This window comes from Cuculus canorus, chromosome 3 (assembly GCF_017976375.1).
Source record: "Cuculus canorus isolate bCucCan1 chromosome 3, bCucCan1.pri, whole genome shotgun sequence".
Lineage (NCBI taxonomy): Eukaryota > Metazoa > Chordata > Aves > Cuculiformes > Cuculidae > Cuculus > Cuculus canorus.
Window position 1 is genome coordinate 78,080,513 of NC_071403.1, and position 24,904 is coordinate 78,105,416.

Sequence of the window (24,904 nt, forward strand, 5' to 3'; positions counted from 1 at the left end):
AAGAAATGTGCCTTAAAATCTTCATTGCATCTTTCTCGTCCCTGGTCAACAACAGCTTCAGAACACACAAGAAAACATAACTCAATAAAGCCCTTTACTCCTCATCGCTGTAACAGGTGCAGTAGGTAATGGATTAACATGACAGGTACTTCACAGCCTCTCTTCCCGCTGTCTGTCACGTGCTCCTCTGTCCCTGTATTACAAGGAGAGGACAGCCCTCAGCTGCCGCCTCTCTGATTTTACCAGACCTGTGCCAATTAAATAGACTTTTCTGGTTTTATTATGGAAGACTTACTTATATCCAGTGACATTTCTGCTGACTGCTGCTCAAATCCCCTCTGCTTTAAAGTCAGCAGCTGTATCTCAGAGTGACAAACAAAACTGTTACAGAGGAAAACGTCTTCTGAAGTGTTGAATATAAAATCGTTTAATGGTAAATAATACAGTCTGAAAAGGTATATTGGGAAAATAGACTGAAAGGAGAAATCAGATTTCATGTACTCAGTTTTTTTCTCTTTGCAGTCAGAGGCAGAGTTAGTGAGAAGGGTAAGAAAACTCAGGGGAAGCACAAACATCAGCACATGCACCTCGGGAACAAAGAAGTCAAAAGGTTTCAGAAAAATGTTCTTTCTTCTACTTTCTAGGTCTTCTGCTTAATGTTTGTTGGGTTTTTTATTTTTAAGAAACAACACATTTCTTTCTTTTATCTCTTCCTCTTTCTTCTTTTTCATCTTCTTTCTTAAATTTCTCATTAGTTTCTGCTATGCGATTGTGCAAGATCAAATGTTGTCAGCCTGCACTGATGAGTATCTGGAAGCGTTATATAATTCATCTCAGCCCCAAATCAGGTTGGAACAGAAATAGTACTTTTTACCTTTGAACTGCCAATCGTGCAGCAAAAAGCAGTTGCTGGCATCGTGTGCCATGCCAGAGTTTTGCTGGCACAGTCAGGAAGACATAGCACTAAGTTTTAGGATGTAGAAATGAAGCAAAGCTCATGTCTAAATGTGTTGTTGCAACCATGCTTATCCTATATCATGGATAAAAAAGTTAAAAGTCCTGTATCGAGTGGTTAACTCTGAATCAATTGCACCTGGAATCTCCTTTCTCGTGATGACAAAGGTGGAAAACGTTGTGGGTTTTTTTTTTGTTTTGTTTGTTTGTTTGTTTGTTTTTTTGGTACATGAAACTCATTAGAATAGAGCAATGACTAAGCTTTATAGGAAGAATGTGTTGTTTCAAGGGCAGGCTCATGCTGGCAGATATCCTGTTCAGTCTCCCATTGCCCCTGCTTCCAATGGTGCTCTCAGCTAAAAGAACTAGGTCTGTAAAGGGTCTTTATAAATGAGAACCATGAAAATCCTTGCAAGCCCCATTCACTCAAGATATTACTCCACTCTCAAGCTACTCTCTTGTAACGAACTTGCCATGACTTCAGTAGTTTTACCCAAGGGTCAAAAAGGGCTAAATTATGTCTCTTTATGGTAGTCTGGTGCTAAACTGGGCAATTTAATTCCAGGTTTTTGGAGATCAGATCCAATAATTAGTCTCAATTTTTCTAGGTCTCTGTTGAATCTGTTATTTTTCCTGGCTAGCATTGGAACATAGCGGGAAGCCTATTCAGTCACAGATGTGTAATCCCATTAAATATGATGGGTCTGTTTTTTCAGCCAGCAGGTACATTCAATTTGGAGGACAGGTTGCATTTGCAGCAGTATAGAATGGCAGTTCAGGCTATTGAGTGAAATAGTCATACATCCTATGCATTTCATGCAGGACCAGCTATGGTAGTTAGTGCATTCAAAACAGTCCAGTGAATGGGGGACCTACGAACAATCATCTTTTCAAATAATTCATTGTTCTACTTATAATTACTATTTCAGTATTTCTCATTTATTCTACAAGAAAGGCTGACAGGACAGCAGCTTCATATTTCTTGGTTAGACAAAAAAGTAGTTACTGGTTACATAGCGTCTCTAGGGAATACCTCCAACACAAACAGGAATGCTTATTCTTTTCCACTGGCTGTGACCACTGGTCTGTGTTAAGAAAATTTATTTTTCCCATGTTTACTGTCAGAGAAGAGTAAGTTTGTTCTATCTTATTTTAATGAACTTGCTGTGAAGCCTGTGCATAAATGTTCACCTCTTGCTTGGTGATACCTAAATAAGAATTGAGCCTTTTGTATGCTATGCATCTCCTGGACATCCTACTGTGAATTGAGGAGATCTGAGCAAATATGCACACCTGAATCTGTCCTCTTTGCTACTTACCTTTGATAATTTGGTTCCCAGTGTGTTGGGATAGCAATGGATTAGGAGACTGTACTCTCTGGGCAGGGATCTTCATGAAGAAGGGAAACATCTCTATGCTACACATCAAACCAACCACTTTGTGCAATTTATTCAAGCAGAAGGCATAAAGGAAGGAAAGTGTAAATTAGAATATGCAGTCATGAAGAGCAAAGTAGAGGTCCGATCTATTTTTGTTTTCCATAAATTTATGGCTGTATTTAGTAGAAGAAAAACTGGTAAATTTCTTCTTGCCATCAGGAAGAGATGAAGGAAAGCTCAAACCTTTCTGTCTTACTTCTAATTTTCTACATTTTCCTCCTCTGTTTTATCCTGTTTCTCTTTGTCCAGCCCAGGTCTAAGAAATGAGTGCTGGCTGGCTTTTCGTTATATGCTAATAGTGTTTTCTCTACTGTTTATAAGAAAAGGTCAAAATGACCCTCCTTGCAGACAGCTTACAGTCTGTGGGACAGGCAGCACGAGACACAGCATCCACCTGGAGTAACCTAGGGAGCTCATGTCTTCTTTTTGTCCTTGCTATTGAATGCTTGCATTGGTTTATTACAGGTGTCAGGAAATAGGCCATTTTTAAGGTGGAGTAAAGTACAGGTGAGCACAAAAACAAGTGATGAGGAAAGCATGCAACAGGAAATAGGATTGTCAGAAAAATGAGAATCTGACTCTGAAATAGCCATAGAGTATTTAGCAGAGGGGATGGAAGGAGGAGTCTACGAGATAGCACTGCTGCTGCACTGGAGATGTACCCCTTTGGGGGCCAGAAAAGGCTTCCTGGAAATGGAAAGAGCTGAGGTGGCTGGCTTCAGGACTCCTTACACTCTTGCTTGTGTGGAATCATCTCTCTTAGCACTACACTGCTGTATTTGGCTTTACAACACAATAACTGCCACTTCTGTGAATTTTGATACAAAAACATCTTTGTGACTCAAATGCCTGTCTCCCAAAGATTGTGTCAAAATCTAATTAAGAATAATTACCCTATCAATTGCCTGTGCCTTTCATTCCTGTAATTTGGTTTGCAAGGCTCAAAGATCTCTGCTGAAAGACATGTAAAATGATCTAAGTTTTTTATATTTGCCTTCAAAATCTTCACTGTGATGTTTTGAATACACCATCTCTGCAATCAAAATTTATAGCCATAACTGACTCTGAATAGTTGTACTCTGAGTACCACTATTAACATTACAGAAATGTTTACATGCCCGATGAGGACTACCACACTGAGCATCATAAATAAAATCTGATGAGGAGATACCTGCAGGAGTGTATGTGTGTCCAGCGCTGGTTGCAGCCTGTGGCATTGGCAGCTCAGATGGGGCAAAACACCTCCAGTTTTGGGCCAGGCGAGCAGGGAACGCAAAGCCCATGACAATGTAAGGTCCCTCCTTTCCTACTTACTCCTATTTTTCTTGAATTCCTGCCAAATCCCTGAGTCTTTTTGCTTGAACACACCTGGGTCAACTTCTGCCCTCAATTAGATGTTGGGTCAATTCTTGCTTTAAGCAGGTTTTCATGAGAACAGCTGAGAGCAGAAACTGGCCACAGAAAGCTGATGAAAGTAAGAACATTTACAAATCTTGTGCATTGTATAAGCAGAGGGGGCAAAAAGGACAGTAATCAGGAGAACAACATTCTTCCCTGTCTTGTTGAAACAAACACCTTTTCTGCTAGGGCAGAAACATTACTTTTTATATAGCAAATTGGGCTGTTTTGTTGTTTTAATGGATTTATAAATTGAATTTCTTATTACCAGTGACTCCACAATTGTGATGTTAAATGGCAGGAAATTGGCCTGCTGTGTTGCAGCCACCTCTTATTATAAGTACCTTCCCACCTCCTCCCCATTCTAAGAGGCTGGGTTTTGAAAACCCATGAACAAGGACATCATAGAGAATCTGATTCAGGTCATCTTAAAAGCTAAATTAGAGCAATTGATCATTTCATTCTGGTGACCAGAGACTCACAGTGGAAAATTCTGATACATCTGTAATAGCTAGATTTACAGAATAAGTGAATCAGAGCTGTTTTGGAAACATTTTTCAGCTCACTGGCAGTTATGATGACATAATAATAATTTCAAAAATTTTTAAAAATTGAAGTCAAAAGAAAATGGAAAGTCTCCATTTGATCGCAAGAACATTTGTTTAAAAATAAAAGAAAATTGACGTTTCTAAGTGAAAAGACACATGAAATGGAAAGATACATCCAACACTTTATTTAAGAACATTGGTAGAAGTAGTTAGATTATTCAAGAGTTTTTCAGTTTCATTTTCCACATGGGGCTTGATGCTATAGGCACGCTTCTGTGACATGACATAAAGTACCCTTAGTCTTCACAGATCAGACAACTCGCCAAAAGATGTTTCCTGAAGAGAATGCTTCCCAAAGCTCATCAGAGATCACTAATTCACTTCATCATTACTAGTCATTATTTCTTGAGAGGAAACAGTTTCATTTGTGAACAGATAGATGCTTTACATAGGTTGAACCTTGAAGACTTTGTTTAGATGAAGTTTTTACAGTTATCCCACTGCAAGTGAGACGTGTGTTTAGTGAGCCCAATGGTCTAGTTAATGGTATTCTCAGAGCAATGGGCTCTTCTGTAAGAGGTACACATTGTGGCAAGGACAGCAGCAAGGCCAGTCTGGAAAACTGTGAGTGGAAAGCTCTTAAGCAAGGAGCATATAGCAGAAAAGTCAGGCAAACTTCAATGAAATGTCAGCCAAAAAGCTGAAAAACAAAAAATAGCTAGGAAATCTTCCGTAATGGATTCATCTGGAATTGCAGCCTGATCCATCTTTCTAGTACTCAGTAAATGTAATGAATATAATAAATAATATATAATAAACAAATATAATAAATATGTAGTATTTATTGTATTTTCCTTTGCACATGTGGTTTTCATAGATGCTGGAATGAAAGCATGAAGATAAGCCTATAAAGCCCTCTACATCTAAAGTTAATCACACAGAAATATCAGTATAGCTGCTTTGCAGAAAAAATAAAATAATAATATCCACATTATGCTCATCTAGGGGTTGTTTAGCCTAGAGAAGAGGAGGCTGAGGGGAGACCTTATTACTCTCTACAACTACCTGAAAGGAGGCTGTGGAGAGGAGGGAGCTGGCCTCTTCTCCCAAGTGACTGAGGACAGGACAAGGGGGAATGGCCTGAAGCTCCGCCAGGGGAGGTTCAGGCTGGATATCAGAAAAAAATTCTTCACGGTAAGAGTCATCGGGCACTGGAACAGGCTGCTCAGGGAGGTGGTCGAGTCACCTTCCCTGGAGGTGTTCAAGGAACGGGTTGATGAAGTGCTTAGGGACATGATTTAAGGGAATGTTAGGAATGGTTGGACTCGATGATCCAGTGGGTCCTTTCCAACCTGGTGATTCTATGATTCTCTATCTTTAATTTTTGTCCTTTTCCTGGCTTTACTTTTGCTTTCTTGGGCTGTTTTTGTTTTATGACAGTTTCAAATAAATGACTATTCATCATACCAACGCTACCCGTGATTTCAGCTGGCACTGGCATTAGCAATCTCAGACTCCATAGCATTAAGGCATGAACAAAAACAGAAACAAAACTTCTCTCTTAGCTGAGAGGGCTTGTGGCTACTGTATTAGGTATGCATAATTGCTACCAGTGTGACACTGATTTTATTGTTAATAATGAACTCAAATATTTTGTAGCATCTTGTGTGTTTTCCTTGAAATCATGCTCCAGAGCCTTTTGACTCTAAAGTGACATTTTTCACAAGAAAAATAATAAAAAGTCTTCATGTTGAAAAAAAAATTGATAACATGACCTGAGTGTTTTCTAAACATCTCTGAAGCCAAAGGACAAAGAAGTCATAGCGTGCATTTATCTTAGTCACCTTTTCCCTAAAGAAAGCTCTTTTTTGCTTCTCTCCTGCTCCTCCATATGTTTTTGACTTTTAAAATCATTGGACAATTCCAACCAAAGTTGACAAGGAAGAAGAGCAGAAATCTCACAAATTATTATGTTGATACAGATTTCACAAAACTAAGCAGATGGAAGTAAGAAACCCAACTAGAAAAGTCTATCCCCAATACAAGAATACAGTAAGGATTTTTACTAGACACCAAAAATCCTATTTTGATAAAACTTGGTCAATGTTGTCGGGGAAAGGGCTCCACTGATGTCTTTGTTAATTCACCACAACATACAAATCAATATGAAACAAAACTTTATTGACTCTTGAAACATTGTGGTCTTGAAAACAGTGTGTATTGGTGTTTTACAGTTCTTGTGGGGTTTCCTCCTTTTTTGTCTTTTTTTCTTAAAAAAAAAAGTAATCTTGTATTTTTGAGAATGATGAATGTTTAGATTTGAATATCTTGTGATTAAAGTCACACCCAGTTTCAGTCTACTGAGTTTTCCACCCAACAAGCTTTGCAGGAAATATGCCTACAATTAGAATTAATTTACCAAATGAAATCACCTCTGTAGCAAGAAGGGCTTTCACAGCCATGGACCACCCACCTCAAACACAAAATGCAGCCATACAGTCATAAGCTGATACAGGTTTTGAAAGGAAAATATTTACTAAGGAGAAGAGAAATTATAGCACTTCTCTGAGTTAAAGGAAATGTATGTAAATAAAGTTACCCTCTGCTTCCATAACACAATTATATTGATGTGCGTGATCTGAAAATTATATGCTGTGAAAATAACATACCATTTCATATAGGCATCTGAGTGGCTTTCCTTGATGTCAGACACATGTAGGATAATTACACGCTCCAACATAGATCTTAATTTGAATTGTTCCAGAAGAAAAGCCTTTATTTCTATAAAGCTATTTTAATCCTAGGGCACTAAATAAACAAAGCCTGGGAGGGAAAGATAGCAGCAGTGAAAATGGACCTGAAGAAGAAGGACTAAGATATGTTCTTGTGTCTCAAAGCATGGTCCAAGATGCAGTGTCTGATCTGCTTCCTCATGTAGTGGGGCGCAACAATTTTTGCACTGGTATACACTATGTATATGGATATGGATATTATTTAGGGAAGGTATGGATAAGATTTAGGGAAGAATGGTTTTTATCACGTTGTTTGACACCAACTTACAAGGTGAAAGCACTATGATAGAAGGTGTGAGTGTAGTTTTTGCCAGGCCATCTATGAGATAACCTACATGAGCTCAGTGCAGGAGCACGGCTAGGAAGCTCCTGTGGTTTTGAACACACTGGTGGCCTGTCCACCCATAGGTAAACATCAAGCCCAGTTGGAATGGGTAGGTTTCCATGAAAAAAAAGCAAACCAACCCTACAGCAACAATAAAAACATTATTTTTAACGAATTGCCATTATCAGTTCACTGCATTTGGGGCAAAGGTAAGCTTTCCTTTCGAGTTTTATGTTTACATCCTGGAAATAGGGGCCAAATACTCTTACTGTTACTTTGTTAAAAGCAGAAATGGTTGCAAACATCCCCAAACAAGCCGAAACAATGGTCTTGTAAATAACAGTATTTCGGGTTTCCAGTGTATTTATGAGCTGCCTGCAGCTCCATGGAGAGGCCAGCTCCCTGTTGCCATGCCTGACAACCGATACCTTGAAGACTGCCACTGTTTGATCAGATTTGGTTGAAGCTGAGCACTCAGATCAAAATTTGTCGAGGAAGAAAAATGGGTCAGTATTCTATCCAATGTACTTCTATTAACATTATTCCTTTAGGATCAGGGGCTAAAAATGAAGCGATGGTAATACATTGTCATTATGCCTTGTGTCCACACATACTCAGACACATGGGCAATGGAGGAGATCGGAATTAAACCAAAATGCTGTCACTCAAAATTATGGGGTTATACGGATTTTCATCCAAGCTCAGTGTTTGTATGGGAATTCAGTCTGTCGAGCTGTAATTTGGTCTTAGTGGTTTCAGCCTGCCAGCTTGCTAAGGCTGAAGAGGTCTTTTTAAATGAAAGAATAAGAAAACTTGTTTGTCCTATTACTCTCAGATATCACAGTAAAACTTAGAAAGTATCTTCTGTAGGCTTATTCAGATTTTGTGGTAATTTTGCAGGCAGCTTTGTAATATCCGAGCCACTGTTTTATTTGCAAGACTGGGTAGGGCTATATATTTTCTGATTATGGCAAAGGAAACTTTAAGAAATTAAATGCCTTAACCTGACTTTTGCTGAACATTGTTGATATTGCCAAATTATACCATTTGGTGAACAAACTGAAAGTTCAGCATGTCCCCTGAGTTTTTCTAAAGCTCTTTTAAAGCACTACCTTTTTGTTCCCCTGCGGAGATTAGCTGAGAAGTTAATGTATGACAGATTTGGGGATGACTCATCAGCTATTTGTTATTGTGCATATATTGTATATTCATTACCCTTGCCATGAAAGCAGTTTCCAGATCTAGCAAGCAGTAGTGAGTCAAGCTGATATTTTGAAGTGAGGGACTTTCGTGGGGAAAATGAGCATGCTGTTGGTACCGTGGACTGACAAAAGGCTGATTCTTCCAGTGGCTCAGGAGAGAAGCTGCTGTATAATAAGTTGCCACTGTTTGAACTCAGGAAAAAAAAGCATCCCAAGAATCTATTAAGAATATACAATTCGCCGCTTTTATAGACAAGCCTGACTCAGTATGAATGTTCAAGCTATAAAAGCACAGGTTGAGCTCAGTTATTTGAAAGATTCAGCTGTGATTCAAATTAAATGAATAATTTGAATGAATAACTTCAAAGTTGCCACCCAATCAAGCACTAAGTCAGGACTTGAACCTACTTGAATCTCTGTGTGGGATACTTCTTTCCATCTCCTTTATTTCATTTCCTTCCTACATGGAAAAACACTTGACAATTAGTATAACTGTGGCAGAGAATGTTGTTTCGGTTGATTTGTTCTATGTTAAAGCACAGGTCAGGCAGCATCTTATGGCAGGAGAGGGAGACCTGCTTCCCTTGCAAAGTTATGGGACTTGCTCAAGAGTGAGCAAGAAAATGGGAAATTGCTGCAAGGGGCAGATAGTTGTGGGGCCAGTTTCGTAAGGGATGGGTGAAATTTCTCATTGGCAAGGTGGGAATAGTATATTTTTGTTGCTACTCACAATATTATGGAGGTGGCTGGGAAGGACAAGCTGCCTGCAGAGCTGCAGTGATGTCCAGGAGTACAGGGAAATAATATGAAGGTCATGCACCAGGGTGCAGGATGAAGCCCATGCTTTCTAATGTGTCACCTTGTCTTGGAATGTAGCCAATAACTTCCTACTTTCTGTTTCCCAAGAAAATGTGTTTTGATCAAGGTTGGACTTAAATGCTGAAGTTCTTTTTGAACTCAATCCTCTTTGAACTGCGTGACCTCTAACGAAACCGGAGAAGTTTAGAGAGAAAGACAGCTTATCTTTTCCTTCTCTGTGCTGGATGGATGCCCATATTCTGTTTCAGATAATTCAGCTTTATTTTTGCTAAAGAAATGTTATTTATTCAGCTTTCAAATGTTTGGTCAGCTTATTAATTTTTCATATACATGAGCTTTGAATATTTCTCTTTGAAATGCCATAACTAACCTCGTTTTTTTTTCCTCTGGGCAATGTATTTGACTCTCCAATTATGACCTGCTCCCAAAAGGTGCCTAAAAAAATAGACAAGGACAAATTCTCCAGTTTGAGGATGTCAGATGGGACTGCTACAATTTATGAAGTTTGCATTACAGATTTTGAAAGGGATGGACATGCAATAGTTAATCTGTGAACGATATGTGTGTGTGAGAGAGCACCCAAGATCACAGTGATCAGAGGGTAAGACCAAATGGCCTCCTCCTCTGCTGCAGTCTCTTCCTTGTCATCCAGCCTTGCTGTCTTTGCAAATCTGCCCTCATCCTTGCCACTCTCAATTGAAAGTAGTCCACTTGAACCCATGGAGCTGTGCAGAGATAGTAACATTAGGCAAGAGGATCTCCTCTTTTGGCTGAGGATGAACTGTCTCTACTGTCACTTTAGTGTGGTTATTGTTTTGTTTCCTCCTATTACTGTTAATTTATTGTCTGGTGTTGCTTTAACGGACACAGCTGTTTTGATTTTTGGGCAATTCTCTGTGATGCTGAAATGATCTAAATATAGAGGTTTCTTTCCTTTCTTTCTTGTGTTTTTCTTGCTTTACCGCAGGTTTACTTGCATTTCTTTTCCTGTATGAATAATGTAGAAATAGCATCAGCATGGACTTGCTCTCCTTGCTTTCCACCAGACCACGTAGTGCCCCTTCCTTACAAATTTTTTTGGCTGAATTTACCATTTCCAAATTCTCTAGCCTTCATTTAATATTAATTCTTAATTATTGTTTTCTTTAGTTGTCCTCTAACAGAGTAATTTTATTTCTCCCAGCACCCTCCATTACACTGCTATTTTCTAAGCTTCAAATCCTCCTTTTGAGTTCAGCTCTTCTGGCTGCAGGCTTCAGCTGCCTCATATAGAGATAAATGAAGGTTCTCTCCTGTTATATGGTACAGATTGCCGTTTCCTCCGCTTCCCATAACCTGCTCCTCCAGGCAATTTGTTTCACACATCTTTACATTTGGAAGTTGGGAACTGTATTATAGATCAGCACTTACTTACTGGCTTGTGTCCTGATATTATTTTGATAGACGTGTTTTGGTGTATTGCATACCCACCCCAGGTACTTTCCCTTACCAGTTTATTACCTCCATGCTGTTTTTCTCTTCAGTGTTTTACAGCACTCCACTCCAGGAGCTGCAACTTGCTGAGCTGCAAGTGCAAGAGAAAGTAATAGGATATTGGTGGTTGATGTTAAGGCTGCAGACTACCACAGGCATCTTTGTACAAGAATGAAATGACTAATAAGATCTTTAAAATTGTCTTTGTGTCTTAATGTATCAGCTCACGTCTGTGTTCAAATGTATTTGGAAGTCTCAAGTCCCCTACCTTTCAACTGTTTATATAGTTTATGTGCATTTATTGCTTGTAGTTGTTTATTCTTCAAAATTAGACAAGACCAGAGGCTCATGATGCACATTTGAAGGAGCTGATGTAAGCCTGAAAATGTTCCCTGTTTTTACCATTAGTGCTTTTTCACCTCATCAGTATAGAAAAGAAGGAAGTGGAGACAAAGCTGCAGCCCAAGCATCTAAACAGACGGAGCAGGGGGAGTCCAAGCTGGCCAGCTTTGTTTGATGTGACATGTGCAGTAGTGGCTGCCAGCCCTAAAAATAAATCCTTTCATAATTTGTGTTTTCGGTTTGAGAAGGGAGCATGCAAACATCGTCCTGTGAGACTTCAACACACTGTAAAAACATGTTTTTATTACTATGTCAGAATTTATTTTTAATATCTGCAAATTCTGCCAATATACCAGTAAATTTAATAGCATCCCACCACAACAGAAATTTTGTGTGCAGACACAAACTTTAATAGGATATAATTGGTACCTATTGCTCTGTTTTCAAAATAGTACATTCAAACACATTCTCATGGGTAAAAGAAACTGATGAATCTTTCACACCAGGAAAGTCAGAGACCATCAACAGGCTTTCAATGAGCATCAGGTATCATTTCTTCTCTTACAGTGCTGCTGAAATATGTTCTTGCCCATGGAGGGCACTAAGGAGCCAATACATCCATTTAGAAGAATGAGTTTGTGGTACTGGTGGAGCAAAATATGGAAAAACTGAAAAAACTGTCATGGAAAAACTCTGCTATGTTGCTACACTGCTTCAGCAAACAGACTGAAGGAGCTGAGCAGTGATACAGCACAGGTAAATTAGGCATTCAAAACTGACCGCTGTGTGTGTACTAGAGCTGGTGAGCTGGAGCTGCCTTCTTAGAGGGGAGGGACCTGTAGTTCCAAAGCCTTCTGGAGGGATCATGAGGACAGAGGTAGAAATATTACCTGACATGTGGTTCCAGAAGGGCTGCATTATGGCTACATGATGTGTCAGTGAGTGGCACTTTAAGTGTTACAAATATGTAGACAAAATTATTGTTTGTATTTATTAATATTAAGTCTGTGTTTATCACCTTGAAGCCAAAGATATCAGATGCTATGGCAATATAAATAAATTCAGTGCAGCAACAGCATATGTGAGATATGGTACTTGTGGCCTGGTGTATTACTGTATAGCACTTTCCTAATGAAATACTTTGCTCATAGAAAAGTGGCCTCAAAAATCTGGAAAGTTATGACTGACAAACTCCAAATTCCAAGATTTTAAGTCTCTATATTTAATATTAATTTTTCTAATAATTTTAAATAGCTTTTACATTATATTTAATCTTGCTGTATCTTGCTGGTTTGTGAGGCTTTATGGTACTGCTCAATTTCTACATATGTTTGGAACTGAAGGAAGCATTGGACACGTTCCCCAGCACATAAATATTTTGAACACACTTTGAGATCCTCTTTCTCTCCTGACTACTCAGCATCTTCTTTTGGCTTTCCTGCTATCATGACATTCTTCCAATTAATTTTGTTTATCACCTAAAAAAAATTCCATATGTTCTCTTTTTTACAATTTAAACCATACAGGCGCCTGGTAGCTTGGTTAGATAGTCTGGATCAATGAATTAAGTCAGCTCACAACAGGTGCTGCATGAACCATAGCTACAGACAGAGCTATTCTCACAAAGTGTCCATGTAAAGCTGGTCTGTCTAGACAGCAAAGATGACTTGAATCTCAGTAAATTATACCACCATTCAAAGAAAAAAAAATCCCAAATAATTTTGCTGCTCTTTTATTAATTCAAATGTCATTCCTATTTTAATTCACATATTCCCAGCTAACGTTTAATTAAAACAGGTATTCTGCGGTAGCTGTTTTTAATTTTCTTTTAGCTGTGCTTCAATTTCTGTTGTTGATTCACTGCTGATTTTACTTTCACAATTGATTGGAAAGGTTTATGCTTGCTTTAATGCTAATCTTTAAATACCTGCTCACAATAGGGGCTCCCAAATGCTTATTGCATTGGACTACGTGATGAGAAACAGTCTGCAGTTCCAGACTGATGATTGATCCCTCTTCCTGCTATATATATCTCCACATAAACGGAAATACTTTCAATATTTTTTGCTCCTTGTCTTATATTATAATTTTTATAATTATTTCTTTTATTACAAAACTACCAGATATCACAGGAGCCATGCAAAGTAGCCATCAAAAAAAGATTGTTTCCTTGGTAGCTGTATCAAGTGGTCATATCTCTTTGTCAAAGTGGGTTACTGAACAACGCCACCACCCGAAGGCTCTTTTTCCTGTAAATGTGTATTTGGAATCAATCTGGGCACATGGAAACTATGTTATTAACCTGCTGTATCATCATAGTCCAGTGATATCCTTTTTCCTGTCAGCAAATTTTATGTGCATCATGCTGACTAAAATACATATAGGAAAGCGTAACACAAGCAGTACGAGAAAAGTTACCTGGAACTAGTTAAAAGACAGATGGAAATGAGAATAGGCGCCATGATTTAGACTATTGCAACATTGTTCACTTGTGTCTTGTGTGGAAGATGATTTCCGGAGACAGCTAGTGGGTAAGTTAACCATGAAAGGTGTCCCACTGGACCAGTTGTTCATGAAGAGAGGAGAACTTGTGGGAGATGGTATGGGTGCAGGCCATCTTGGGCATAGTGATCGTGAGATAATATACTTTTCGATTCTTGGAGAAGTGAGGAGGGAGGAGGTCAGTAGAACTGCCACCCTGGACTTCTGTTTAGGAGCCTGGTTGGCAGAGTCCTCTAGGAGGCAGTCCCAAAGGGCAAGGGAGTCCAGGACGGATGGACATTCTTCAAAGAGGAAGTCTTAAAGGCCACGGGAGCAGAGTGTCTCCATGTGCCAAAAGGCAAGCCAGCAAGCGAGAAGACCAACCTGACTGAACAGAGAACTTTGACTGAAAATCAGGAAAAAATAGGAGAGTTTTTGACCTTTGGAATAAGGGGCAGGCAAAGCAGGAGGACTACAATGATATTGTGAGGCTGTGCAGGAGAAAGTTAAACAGGCCAAAGCCCAGCTAGAACTTAAACTGGCTACTGCTGTAAAGTGCAGTAAAAAATGTTTCTATAAATATATTACCAGCAAAAGGAAGGCTGAGGAGAATCTCCCTCTTTTGTTAAATATGGAGAGAAACATAGTGACAAAGGCTGAGGTTCTCAGTGTCTTCTTCACCTCCGTCTTTAATAGTTAAGAGCAGTCATTCTCTGAGTACCCAGGCCCGTAAGCTGGAAGTCAGGGATGGGGAGCAGAACAGAGCCCCCATAATCCAAGAGGAAATGGTTACTGACCTGCTATTCACCTAGACACACAGATCTACAGGGTCTAGTAGGGATCCATCTGAGAGGACTAAAGGAACTGGTGGAAGTGCTCATCAAGCCTCTTTCCTTCATTGATCAGCAGTCCTGGTTGCAAAATTCCCGTCCATATTCCTACAAGGATGTGGTTTGGATAAGCGTGATCTCTATGACAAAAATCATGGAACCATCCAGTGTGAACAGACCTCAGGATGTTACCAAGCCTCAGGGAAGCTCTGTACTTGTGTCATTCTGACAAACATCTGTCTAGCCTGTTAAAGCTACATAAAGACTTTGCAGGTCTCTGCCTCAGTCATTCACCGTTCTTACAATTAGAAAGTTCTTCCTGATATCTCCCTTGAATTTTCTTTTCTGCATTACTCTTTGGCCTCTGTGCTGGTAAGTGCTGATGCCTACAGACCATTCCCTGGAGAGCTAGGGTGGCTGCTGCTTCAAATTTTGGTAGTCTTTCCTTTTTGTTAAAGCATGTGATAAAGGCAATGAAATTACCATCTAAATTACAGAGTTAAATGTTTTAAACTCTTTCATATGTGTAATGCACATAGGGAAAAGACATTTTTTAAAGCAAGAGAAGCTATTGGCTGTTACTTAAATGATCCCAGGGAAATCTTTCATTTCTGTAAAGACGAACGAAAGCTTCAGCACAGTTAAATATATATTATAGTGTCTTCTAACTAACAGTACGAGGTAGCTTGTGTCTTTCATCCCTGCAGATCTACTTTAACGTATTATATGTTAAAACGTCAAATTTGCTCTTTTTTTTTTTTTTTTTTAATGTAGAGCTTTGCAGTTCTTTTGTAAAGGCAACAATCTAAATAATTCATAAGAACAGAGACACCAGCTGTAGGTACCACAGCCAGGTAAGTCTTTATTCATAACCATCTTCTATTTTCTGAAGGCCACAAAGGATGTAGCTGTGCATTACCTGTGCCAGGTTGTGGTATGTTGCTGGAGGCTTGTTTGAATTTCAGCGTAAATCTGGCACCTGAAGACAAAAATAAAATAGGCTGAGAAAAAAAGTATCGATTAAAGGGAAATTTCCTCTTGACATAACCTGGAAAGTGCACCTTAGGTGCTTGATTAGGAACAAACCAGGCAGAAATATTGGAAAAAAATTATTGACAGTATATCTAAAACTAAGATGGCTGCACCTCTTGTAAGAGCAAGTTTGGGGGTGTCAGGCATAGCGAAAATCAATGCCATAATAAGATAGAATGATGGCATATCAAAACAGCTCCTGTTAGTAACTGCCTCATACGGAACCTGACAGTTAGCACATATTTGAGAGTGTCAACTGTTCCTGAGGTTACAAACATTTTTATCTGAAATGACTGTTGGTTTTGAGAAGGAGCTTGGCCTTTTTCTCAAGATGTTAAAGCAGCTGGGATTCACTCCTAGCTTGTCCCTGGCATTGTGTTACTTTTGGAGAAGCTGTTGTGGCACAGAGAGTGTTTCCTGGAAATCCGTCTTGAAAGTTATGAGTGGCCTATTCAAAAGTTTTAGGCCCATCTCCTACAGCACAATCTGTTGATAAAAGTCTGCATAATCAGAAATTCTGGAGGTCAGAGGCAGTCTTTCACTCTTTACAGGAAGGCCTATATATACTCTTCAGCTTGAAGATTTTCATCTTGGCTCACTGCAAGAAATAATGTTGCTGTGTGAAGGCACTGACTGGGGCTTTTATCAGTCTTTGATTTTTCCTGCTCCCTCAAGTCTGTGCATGGCTAACTAAAAGGGAATCTGGAATATCAATAGGAACAATGTAAATTCTGTTTTCTACCTCCTATGAATAACTGGGGAAAAGTAATTTCCAGATGCCAGGACTGATTAGTACAGTTTGACTGCAAACTTACAGCAGCTGTTATATTATCCAGGTTCTGTGTCAATGATTTGACAATGTAATTGTCTACTGACATAAAGCACAGTGAAAGAAAAAACACAAGTAAATTCAGAGAAAAGAGTTCCTACAATCTGCTTCTGTGTTTAAATAAAAATTAAAAACCTACCATTTTGCAGTGGAAGTTGACTTTTTACTCAACAGAAAATTCTTGTTCAGCTAGATGCTTTGGAGTCAAAATTATTGTCTCTTGCAATGTAGGCCCAAACTAAACCCACTGTACTGCATGACTGAAGGTCAGAACACCTATAATTCATCTCTTAACGAGATGCTTTACATGATAAAAAAAGCCTCTACAGGTCAGTAAAACATGAAGAAAATGAATATAAGCACATCTACTGTTAATGTGTTTTATTTAGAAGACCATGTCAGCTTTTCACATAGAACAAACTGACCCATTCTGCATTGGTATGAGACTAAAAACCAAGCAGGGCTCTGATTCTATAATAGCAGCCCACCTCTGCTAGCACTGGAAGCAATGCACATTTTAATACTGACTGCCATGGAAATAGGACCTATGGCAATCACGACTGCCTTTGAAAAATTTCCTCTCCCTGTCTGCCCTACTTTTCTGCTTCATCAGAATTTTAAACTTCAGCATCAGGCTGATTTTGGAGGCATTTAGCAGTCAAGGAACTGTGTTTGATAGGAAAATATACCGGGGAGAGAAAAAGCTGACTGTTGCTCTTGAAATTCTATCTTAAGTTGTGATTTCTTTTAGAAACAAAATATTAGTCTGAGATGAAGTGAAAAGAAAAGGGTTAACAATCACCTTTGGGAGAGATTAACGAAAGCAGAAAGGAATGTAATCTTTTTTTTTTACTTCATTTAAGTGTCCCTGATTTAGAATTTTTTAAAAAATACACTGGTGAAAATTCATCACATTTTCTAGTACAAGTCTCATTTCCCTTTTTTCTTTTCCTTATGTAAACAATTGGGTGCTGAAAATGTCTGTCGTGAATCCTGGTGCCGTTTCTTCCTGTTAATGGCAAGGTTCTTGTAACCTGGCAATACCAGAGAGGAGCTTTTGCAGAAACACTGGTGCCGTCCTGTCCCTGCTGAGGTCGATAGGAACTGACCAAAGCCAACAGTAAACCGCAGGGTCAGAATCAGCCGGTGGGAGTGTGCTGCCCATGGGAAGCAGAAGGAGATTAATTTATGAAATTGTGTCAAGTGCTGTTAACAAAGGCTTTCCACGCATGCAATCAAAGTCGTGAGAAACAAATTTAAAGATGAACTAGATGCTTTGAACCTGTCTCTTATTTAAAACTAATAATCCATCTGTTCCTTGGCTAACACTCTGAGAAGCATCTGACCAGTTACATGACAAAGATGCTAATATGAATCAGCAGAATCTCTTTAACCAGACAGAGTACTGGAAATTGTTTCTTTTTCTGTGTTTCCCATTAATTTTAAATATCACTCCCATCACACTAGAGATGTCAAATAAATGACAGGAAGGAGATGAAAAGAAAAAATAAAGCTAGACTAGGAGTAAGTGTTAATTAAATCAGGATCTGGAATAATAAGAAAGTTCTCCTTTCATATCTGAGGCATATCAGCCTTCATTTAAGATCCATTTTCATCTGATCTATGTGGCTATTTGTAATAATTTCTGGGAATATTTCACTGTGATAAAGCATCCGAAATATAATCTATCTGCGATAAAACTTTGTCACTTGTCATAAGTCACTGACCGCACTGCTGTGCTGTCGTTGGTATTCTGATCTCACAAGCTTGACTTCAACATACATATGCTGAAAACTATAGCTTATGACTGGTAAAGGAATGCGTTATACAATACCTCTATGTTGACAGTCGTGGGACTGAAAATAACTAATGCCCCACTCCAATCACATTTCTTTTCCTTTGAATTAGCTAGCAGTTATTAGAAGCAGTTGACAGTCTTAACTTCTATGAAAAAGAAATCACAATATTTACGGTGGTGGTCAGGAAAAAAATTATCTAATTATCTACTGAGTAGAATTTGATCCCAAATTGATATGACTTTAAGTATGCGTGTGTCTGTGTACAAACATTCATACACATTTGTAGGTGCATATAGGTATGTAGAGATATAGCTATAGATATTTTGGAGTGATATGCATGTGTATGTATAAGTATCTATATGTATGTACGTTTATGTGTTTATGTCCCTGCATACAGATACCTCCAGGATGCATTCTTATTTATCATCTAAATATTTGATAGAAACAGTTATGCAATTTCTCATCAGTCTAGAAGCCTCCTTTGATCTGAGATAGCTGCCGCCTGTTGTTGCAAATTATTTTGGAAGCTCTGTGAGCTGTGCATATCAAGCTATGATAACTCTAGCTTATTTTTGTATCATTAAAATTTTTAAGTCCTCAGGATCTATAGAGCTGGTGTTTTGTTTTGGTTTCCACTGATCAAATCCTCCTTGAAAAAGCTCTTTTAGCAACCAAGGTGGATCTTCATACAGAGCATTAAGACTATAAGTGGTAATAGCAAACAATAATGTTAAAATTCAGTTACAGTTTCCTTTCTGGTTTGTTTTATTTTACAGCTTCTGCATAACTTCATTTCACTCAACATACAGCCTTGTGAAGGATCAGATTTATTTCCTTGCTGAAATCCGCTCTGGTAGCAGCAGCAGTGACAGGGAAGACAAAATTATCATCATCCTCTAGTAACTTCTCATTGAAAGGTGCTGGGTGGAGTCTTCTGGCAAGTGGTTTCTGGTGAGATTATTTCCCCAAGTCCCTCCTTGCCCTGTCTTCTGGCCTTCAAGCAGAAATCCAAATCCAAATTAGAGTGACTATAAAGTGTATTTTCTATACTTCATTTTCAGTTTTACAGCTAGTATTGTGGTTTAACAGCAATCTCGGAACTTTAATATAAATATTGAAGTTTTCTTCCTGGAATACGTGTACTTTGATAAAGTAATATCGTTTTATAGGAGTATAGTTTGACACATTCTTTTATAAAGGAGTGAACTGACTGAAATGGTTCAGTTTCTCCCAGACAGGAAGGCCTTGCAGTACCAAATATGTGTTGAACATCGTGCTCTAGTGAGCAGCACCTCACCATGGGCATTTCTGGAGTGAAAAGCATTACCTAGGTAGGAAAGAACCTACAACCCTTATTAAAGTTAGGAAAGGAAGGGGAGACATTAGTACATCATTCTAATTTTACAAGGTGTTTAGCCAGGACAGGAGCAGGAAGGAGCTAAACAAGTATGAAACACCGTAAAGGCATTTCCTAAACAAAATATCTAGGATTTGATAAAAATATTTCAAGTTTTCAACAAAAATTGTTAATAAGTAGCTCTCTAAAGTGTTTGTTGAGTGGCGATAACAGCTTTATATCCTTTGGTGTTCTCCACATTGGGAAGACTGAACTGAAGGCATGAGAGCTTCTTGGCAGGGAAATTTCCTAAGGTACTTACAAACCTGTCTTATTTTTGAGCATTTCTATTTGTATTTTGTTTTAAACTTGTTGGTGCTACTCAAAACATTGCATTGGCTCCTTACTTGCAGAATAACAAAATTGCACAAAACTAGGTAAGCCCAGAAAAGGGTGCTGACTATCTCAAAACATGCAGAATCTCCCATTCACTGTGACTGATCTACATGAAGTGGATGAACTGAGGAGTCAAGGTGGGAGGTTTTGTTAGAAACACTAAAATGCACAAATAACTATTGCTGTAGCACAAACTTAGTATGCTCTGCTTGAATGACAAAAAATCAGGGGAATGAATCCAGAGAGATTTCTTTTTTGAAATAGACAGTCATTGGTGGTGAATTCATAACCCCCAGGCATAGATCATTAAAGTAACTAACCCAGTCTTATTTTAAATACATTCTAACATCAAACACTGCTTACTTCCATCCCGATTCTCTCAGTCTATAAATTAGGAGCTTGTTGTTCTTCCAGCATATCTGATATAACCTCAGTCTTGTTTGAGCTGGTGAAACTCTCGAGGAGGCTTCTCACCTTATTTTAATCCTACTCTGGGGTCCTGCTTTGAGTTCTAGTGTGAGTAATTTTTTTATTATCAGAGGAAAGGAAAACACACTCATTCTGCAAACTGTGACAGCTAACAGACTTAGTGTTTCGTGATCTCTGAAATACAAATTTGAATAGGACGAATGTGTCCTTATCATTGCCTTTACCCATGTATGAGTGACAGTAAGGTAAATGTAGGGTAGATGAAGGCAAATATGACTGATACCAAGTATCAGCTCTCTGTTGTATCTGCAGCACTTCAGAAATTCATATCAATCTAGGTTGATTTATTTATATACAGTAAATTTGTGAACTCTGCCTCAACCCAACACAGTTCTAAAAATGCTAATTGGTTTTTTTTCTCAGAAAGCCCTGCATGTAATTTTGAACAGAGCCTGTTTTCCACTTTGTTTCACCTATCCTTCTTCTAAATGATGTCTGTTAAGCTCATGAAGGGCCCCAATTGTAATGACTGCCTTGCTGAAAAGGAAAATTTTCTCCTGTTGCTTGCAATGAGGATTCAGTTGTTACCCGTGAGACATAATCAGTGTAGTCTTCCCTTTTTGTAGCCCCTTTACTCTAGTGGGTAAGATATAGCATCAGTCCATTACATCTAATTTTTTTCTGTTACGCTCTGTGGACCCCACTTTAGGAGGGGTGGCCTTAGTTTCTCTAAAGGATCTAGATTTTCATTATATTGTAAAAAGTTGCGGACAACTTTTACAGAATTTCAGTGCAGGCTTAATTGAATGTACAAAATGCAAGTGTAATTACAATTGTGGAGGAAGCTCTACACAGATAGTTTGGCTATTTTGGGGAATAATTATCCATATTGCATTCACAAGAATAGTAACTGTGTATACAAAGCAGTCCAAATGCTTTCTAAATAGCTTCTTCTAGTCCTCCTAACCTTTCTCATTATGGAACCACAATGAAAAAAATCTTGAATGGCATTCACAGATGCAGCTTGCCTTGCTGAGACTTTGTGCAGGAAACTGAGAAGCAGCACAGAGTCTTCTGAAACAAACAAATTCTGAAAATGCAAGAAAGCCTTTTTTATTTTTCCTTGTAGAAGTACACTAAAAAACTCACCAAAAATAGACTGTTTTCAAACTTATACCATGCTATCTCTTTGAAAGCTCTAGACCAAGTAATGTAATTCAAATATAATTTCTACCACAGGACAAAATTAAAATGTACACATATTTAAAGGGTTTGACTAGCTCCTTTTCATAAAGCAGCTCACCCAAAAAGGGATTGTTGTGTTTTTTTTAAGGAAGAGAAGAGAGAATCCAAGAAATTCCAGAACAAATACTAAAGACAAACTGACAGGGCAGACATGGGCTTATCTATGGAAAGCTGCAGATGTCTTCCTGACTCTGCGCAAACAAGCTTTCCTCAGGACACATAAGGTGCCAGCACTTCACACAATGGTTTTAATGGCAAAAAGATGAAACCTCTTCAAGGCTCTGGTCTATTAAGTGGTTAGACCGATTTTTGTCAGTAATTTTAGCTGGAGGAAGAAGGGCTGGAAACAACTTTGAGGAAAAAAATAAAAGAAAGAAAGGAGACATTAAAAGAAGATGCAAAATATGCAAACAAAACAGAACAAAACAAAAAGGTAAAAAAGGTTCTCAAGGGAGAAGATTGGTCAGAAGGAGGCAGAGGACTGTGAGTGTGTGGATGTGGGTGGGAATGCACACATACCTGTATGTTTTACTTGTGTTGTGAGTTAAATGAAAGCCCAGCTATTATGTTAAGACCAGAAACAGAAAAACTGCAATTAGGCCTTCTGATGGGGAAAGAAGTGTTAAAACCTTCTGAGAATGACTAAATGATCTATTATGTCTTGGCAACTGCAACCTCATTTGCTACCTGCTGTTCATTTTGTGGTCTCTATGAACCAATTATTTCAGATAATGTGGGAAACAGTCCATTTATGAGAATCCATCTAGAAATCATTATTCCACTAGAAGCAATGTACTGTTTTTTAGAACTCGAGAGCTGAAGGGTATGGATTCAAAAATATTTTCTTGCTTTCTTTAGCCTCTTTCTTAAGGGAGAGGGTGAGGGAGGAAGGAGCTGGAGGGCTGATGGCACGTTCTCCCAGAATTTTTATTGACCAGTTGTCTTAGTCTAAGACATTGTAGATGAAAGTGTAGTATAGTATAGATCATTTTATGCTATTCCCAGACATAGGTTACGGCAGTGCGGTCAAGAAAGTGCTGACACCAGAGCAGAAGCTCTGCTCCTCAACAGCAACTTGGGCTGTTACACATGATATATATATTTATCTATCTCATCTATGTATAAAATATGCCCCACTGTCTTGCACAAGGGAGATATTTGCTGCACACTAGACGAAAAAAACAAACCAGCTGGCTCTGAAAACTCAATATGTGAAACCTGTCAAGTCTAAATTACTGAAAAGGAGGGCACACACTATACTGTGCTCCAGCCCAGGCACAAGTCAGTTGGGCAACTGGGTTGTCATCTAAATGACAAGGTCACCAAGTAATGAATGCTGTAATATTTCTTTTGCTGTACTATGCTGTAATCATTTTTTTTAAATAGTCGGTTTATTATAATGGAAACCTCATGACTTAATATCAGTGAGGTATGTGGCAGAAATAGCTGCTCATATGTATGAGGTGCATATTGATGTAAAAAATCACAGAAAATCTCATTATTGCTGTCTCTCATTTTTGTTGCTGTAACTTCAAGAGGCCTCTGGCAGATTTTGGTCTTATCTTCATTGTATTAAGCATTATATGAGCACAGAAAATGAATACTTTTTCCTGGTTTCCTCATCAAGGGGAAAAAAAAAGTGAGGAAGCAAAAGAACTCCAGTTTTACAACTGGGCTTTACTTTATCCATAAGAGGGTTCCTGTTCAAACTGTGAACGTGTCCCTTGGTTGTGAAATAGAGTTGTGGATGACAGAAAGGTCAGAGGACCATGTTGGTACCACCGGGCACTAAAACTGGAGAGACTTTTATACAAAACCAGTGAGAGTCAGCAGGTTTGTCCTCTCTGCTCTTGGAACTGTTCCTTCGTGCTGCTTTCAGCAAATTTAAATTGAGGGAGATGTATGCTGTAATGCTTTTTTTACCCAAGTGCCATTGCTTGCTAGGGCAAATTCTCCAAATATCCTTCTCTCACAGTTTCAGCAAAGACAAAGTTTGCCCCTGGCAGAGTTGCCAGGGTGGATCTCGTGCCATCCTGCTTTCAAATGAGCGAATGTGGTGAATAGTGACTGGCTTTTTATTCCCCTTACCTTGATACAGAGATGAATACACTGGTTTGCCTCCTGGAGGGACTCCTCACTAAACTACACTAAAACATGACTAGAATAAATGATTACAGGCCTCCTAAAGGCTTTAATCAGTACAAAGTGGCACTGCCAGAAACCTTCCTGTTGGTAAATCTAGGAAATGCAGCAACTCAGTCACTTACCGCCTCTGTTATTAACTGAAAGCTCACTGGGTTGTTTTTTTTTTTGACTACTTCTTCGTGATTCTGCTGTTTTCACAGCCCAAGAAGTCAGTTGTGCCCTGGGGCAGTGGTGAAGGCAATGTAGCACCTGACCTCTGCACGCATGCAAGGTATCGGGTATAGCTGAAAAAAACACTTTAGCTTTGACACTTTGGGATTTAACTTTGACCATAATTAGGGGTCTGCTTCATGCTAGTACAAACCCTGAATAAAAGCAAATGCAGCATAAAGCCTCTGTGGAATGACATGGGAAACCAAATAATTCTACAGTAAGAGATGTGCTGAAATATTTTTTTTTTTCCTAGAGAAATCCACTGCTCAGCATAAATAACTCTAATGATACTCAGAGCAGGATTATGCTGTATGCCATCCTGGAAGAAGTGCAACAGCCAGGCTGGGATAAAAAGAAGAGATTGGTGATGAGCATACATCCTCCCAAAGGTATTTTCTTAAGAAAGGCAACATACTAAGGTACATGCCAGGGCAAACAGTCCCTCAAGAGCAATGCAGAACCCCCCTAAATGCTCCTTTGACATATGGAAACAAGGACTCCTGTTAGGCCCTTGAAAATAGGGTTAAAATATCTACCTACATGCTGACTCTGAAAGTACAGATCTTGGTACCTGGAATACATTGCTTCCTCATTTGTTTCCTCTTCTAGCAAATTGGTTCTTTTAACAGAAGAAAAAACCTTCATCATCCAAAGCTATACCATGTTTTCCTCAGAAATCAAACTCAATTCTTGTTAGGATTTCCTATCTGATTCCATAGTTTGCACACATATACTCAGCTAGAACAAAAAACGCAAACACAAATAAAACAAGAAATTATATCATTTTTTATGATGCTCCTTCTTCTCTTTTAATAATTTTTGTCCTTAATTAGACATTTACCTTTATCTAATTAAAGGCAAAAGCACCTTACCACTT

At 38.7% G+C, this 24,904-nt stretch overlaps 1 long non-coding RNA gene across 1 annotated transcript; it reads left to right on the plus strand.

Moving 5' to 3' along the window:
- The first annotated feature begins 11,726 nt into the window (after positions 1–11,726).
- Positions 11,727–24,410, plus strand: LOC128851874 (uncharacterized). The gene is made up of 4 exons (XR_008449408.1): positions 11,727–12,048; positions 15,378–15,457; positions 19,040–19,214; positions 24,281–24,410. It is a non-coding gene; the product is annotated as an uncharacterized LOC128851874 (long non-coding RNA).
- Positions 24,411–24,904: the final 494 nt, after the last annotated feature.